The 4,590-nt window shown below is 38.4% G+C and overlaps 1 pseudogene; it reads right to left on the reverse strand.

Annotated features, from left to right (window-relative positions):
* Nucleotides 1–258: 258 nt before the first annotated feature.
* LOC118829779 lies at nucleotides 259–4,275 on the reverse strand (annotated as a pseudogene).
* Between the last annotated feature and the right edge of the window lie 315 nt (nucleotides 4,276–4,590).

The raw sequence follows: 4,590 nt of genomic DNA on the forward strand, positions 1-4,590 counted from the left end.
TTTAATTATCAAAAAATATATCAGCAAATGCAATGGAAATCCATTTGTAGCTATTGTTTTATATAGGCAGTTGCCAAACACACAACCTCAACCATTCTGCTGGCTCCAGACAAATGTTTCCAGCTGTATGTAATTCTCATAATGTTCTTCCATAAATGCAAACGCTGTGTCGCCAAACATCTTCTCGTCTTCAAATGAGTTCTTCTTCTAAGTTTTTATTTATAATCATTAGAGATTTGGGTGTCCTCATCAAGTCATTTAAGAGATGTTACTATAACTCACAAGCTGGCTGCACACTCTCCTTATTGCTAACTTCACCTCTTGGTTTCTGAGTGAGTAGATGACTAGATCTAGAAAACAAGTCAGAATTACATCAAAGATAGCCAGACATTTGTCTCAGTGTAATGGGTTGAATGTTCATGTATAGAAAGATAAACATGGAACAAAGAACAAAATCACCACAATGATGTGAGATGAAAGAGGAGAGAGAACCTTAAGGGAACCACCTGATGAATTCTTTTGAACAGTGACTAGAACAAAAATGTAACATATGATCAAGATAAGGAAGACACCTACAGACATGAGACTGCTATTGACGACAATCATGAGATCTAGTCTACATGTGTCAGTACAAGCAAGTTTGATGAACTGAGGGAGATCACAATAAAAAGTGTCCAGCTCATTGGGGCCACAGAAGGGCAGGTTAATTACAAAAATCATTTGGACCACTGAATGGATGAGGCCAATAACCCAGGCAGCAGCCAGAAGCAAAGTGCACATTCTTGGTCACATAATAATGAGATAATGGAGAGGCTTACATATGGCTACATATCTGTCAAAGGCCATGGCTATAAGCAGTACCATCTCAACACCACCAATTAAGTGAATAAAGAGTATCTGGGTCATGCAGCCAGAGAATGAAATAACTTTGTGCTTTCTGAAAAAGTCACATATCATCTTAGGGAAGGTGGCCCAGTAAATCCCCAAGTCGATGAAGGAGAGGTTGGCCAGCAGGAAGAACATGGGAGAGCGTAAGTGAGGATCAGAAGTCACTGTGAACATAATGAGGGAGTTTCCCAGCAAGCTTGCCAAATAGAACACTGAGGAAAACATAAAGAGTAAAAGCTGAATATCCCAAGAATTGGTGAGTCCCAAGAGCACAAACTCAGACACTGCAGTGTGATTCACTCTGTCTATTGACTCAGTCAGCAGGGCCACCTCTGAAATTACCTTAAGAAAAAGATGAAGAAAGAATCCAAATTACTAGATATGTAAATAATATCCCAGAATCCAAGTTAATTCAACAGATAGTTGTCAAGGGTCTATTATCATTAACCAATTTCTATCATTGAATTTTAACTGGAAAGTCATCACATAGAGCACTGCTCCAAGTTAACACCATGACCTCGCATGGCAATTCTCTAGCTCTTTCCTGGAGCACTTTTCTGAAAGCAAAGTCATGACAGCTGCATAGTAAGTGATTGTGGGGTGGGTGGGGAGCAGAGCAAGATAACAGAGCAGAATCTACAAAGAAAAAGAAAGAATTAGCGAATTCATTTATTTCACCCTGCGATTGGTGATTTTTGTTGATGAATATTTCCATAGCAAATTTAATGGTCTTTTGTTTCTTTTTGTACCATGGGTTCTATTATCTTATCAAGAACATTTGAGGCCTCTGATTCACACTCTCTCCATGTGTTAGCAGAGCACCCATTGGACTTGGGTCACTTGGTCAGCCAACAAGAATTTATTAAGCACCTATTATATTTGTGCCAGGCTCTGTGATAAACACTAGGGATACAAATAAAGGAAGAAGACTGGCATCAATGTCAAATTCTTCTGTTTGCATCATTTAGCCATGTCTATGTGTTCCAAACAATAGTGTTGTTTTGATTTTTATTTCACTTAAATCATATCCTAGTCAAAGGATCCTGTATATCTGTTTCCAAAATATCTCTTTAATCCATCCTCTCCTCTTTTACTCCATCATCATTATTCCCCTATTATAGACTTTAATTTTCTCCTATATAAGCTATTGCAGTAACCTCTGCATCTGTCTTTCCTCTCCCACTTTCCACTCCAATCCCTCCTCCATATATCTTCCAGCTTAAGCTTCTTGACCTATGGATCAGATATTTCAATCAACTGCTTAAAAGAATTTGAGATCTCTGTGCTACACCCAGTCAAGTCCAAGATCCTTGGTCTAGAATTCAAGGTCGTCCACAATATGACATTACACTACATTTCCTGGCTTATTTTATCCCAGTCCCCTCTTGAAAGCATACCCTTCTATAATATTGAGCCTCTCGCTCTCCCTAAGTATATTCTGTCCTTTGCAACATTCATAATGTGGCTCACTCTGTTCTCTACTTCTTGATCTATCCACAATATCTCCCTAATGAAATGGAAGTTCCTGCATGAAATTCTCCCGACCCCTGCCACCAGAATAAAATAATGGCACTCTAAAACAGCCTAATATTTTACTTGTATTTCACTTCATTAATTCAATTTGATACATATTTATTCATCTATAAGAATTTATTAGATAACTACTACATGGCAGCTAGGCTAGGAACTAGAAACAAAGACAAAAATGAAATAATATCTGTATTGAAGAAGTTTAAACTCTACTAAAGCACTAGGACATGTGCACAGTTAATAGAAGATAATTTGAAGAGGGAGAAACCACTGGTGATTGGGGTGGGGTTAGGATTATAAAGAATATGGCAACTGAGCTCATATTTGAAGAAAACTGAAGCTCTCAAGAGGAAGACATATAGAGGTCAGCACGTGTAAAGGTGGGAGATGGAAACACAAATACCTAGGGTAGCTAGTTTAATAAGTTAGTTATTTTTCAATTTAGCTGGAAAGGAGATTTAGTGAAGGGAAGTAGTGAAGAATAAGTCTAAAAAAAGGAAAATTAGAGGCAGAAAATTGACTGATAAATTTGAATTTGATCCTAGAAACAAGATGAAGCCCCCTAAGATTTTAAATAAACACAGTCAGACCTTTGCCTTTAAAAGATTTTGAAAAGTGAACTAATAAATAGAGGAAGAGAAGTGAAGCACAGAATTTTAGGGCTGGAAGGGACTATTATAACTCCCTCATGGATCATCAACCACCCATTGGATTTCTCTCCCTGTATGTCTCAAGGATGTCTAAAATTTAACAGGTTCTTAACAGAACTCATCTTTCCCCAAAATACCTAGTCCTCTTGCAAGCTTCTCATTTTCTGTCTCAAAAGTAAAACCATTCTTCTAGTCCTTGAAGTTCATAACCTTGACATTGTACTCAACTTATCACTTACCCTCACCTCACATATCCAATTAATTGCTAACTCTTGCCATTCTACATCTACAACACATCTCTCATCTTGTCCTTTCTCTCTATTCACACAGCCAACATCCTAGTTAAGGTCCTCATTACTAGTAGCTTGGACTACTATAATCTCCTCTTTACTTCAAGTCTCTCCTCATTCCAGTCCATGCCCCAAACAGCTGTCAAAGTGATCTTTTCTTAAGTTCAAGTCTCAATCTGTCACTCCCTGCTCACAAAAGTTCCTTCTGGGATAAAATATAAACTCCTCAATTTGGCTTTCAAAACTTTCACAACCTGGTTTCAGTCTATTTTTAGTAGCATTATATGTTACTCCCCTTTCCACACTCTCCAATACAACCAAACTGGTCTTCCTTCTATTCTTTACAAAAGGCATTCTTCCACCTCTATCTTTCCCTTGGTACTGGTCATCTTCTATGCTTACAAAACACTCGACTCTTCCTTCAAGAGGCAACTCAAGCTTCACTTTCAACCCTTGGGTCCCTGACAACTCTCTGATCCTATCAGGAGATAAAATTAAGTTCATTTTCCTGATGGATACCTATCTCTATAATGTGGAATCCTTCGTATTGACTATCCTATTCTGTGTGACATAGCAAAAAGACCATTGTCTCAGCTGCCAGAGGGCTCAGAATCAAATTCTACATCTTGTCCTCTGGGTATGATCATGGACAGGGCACTTAATTTCTCTGAGACTTCATTTTCTCATTAGTTAAATGACATGGTTGGACTACTTGTCCTCTTAGGTCCCTTCTAGCTCTATATAATCATGTTAAATACATCACCATCACCATTATATCCAGCAGCTCCCTATTATTGTGGCAATGAATAAGCCTGCCCTAATATCATCTCTTCATCACTATAGCATTGGCATTTGGACTATCTATACTTCCTGCTGGAGACTGTATTTCAATCTCTCTCACGTACCACTTCTGTCATGTTAGTCCTCCTCCTATATCTTCAGTTTTCATTCCCTCACTTATTCTTTTCTTCTGGCTGACTTTGGAGAATTATCAGGAGGTTGGATGGGATCCCAAACCTCAGCCTGTTCCTGCTTATAGTGTCTAGAGGCACTAAGAAATACATAAAACACTGCCATAGGTAGAAAGGTACCTCCTTAACAACACTAAAAGGTAGTAGCCAGGTGATGCTACAGAGAATTGGGTGCCAGCCTGATATCAGTTGGCCAAAAGAGTTGTCTCCTAGGATTCTATTGGTTTTCCCATGAAAATTATAGGAAGATACTGTTAATAC

This window comes from Trichosurus vulpecula, chromosome 8, assembly GCF_011100635.1.
Source record: "Trichosurus vulpecula isolate mTriVul1 chromosome 8, mTriVul1.pri, whole genome shotgun sequence".
Lineage (NCBI taxonomy): Eukaryota > Metazoa > Chordata > Mammalia > Diprotodontia > Phalangeridae > Trichosurus > Trichosurus vulpecula.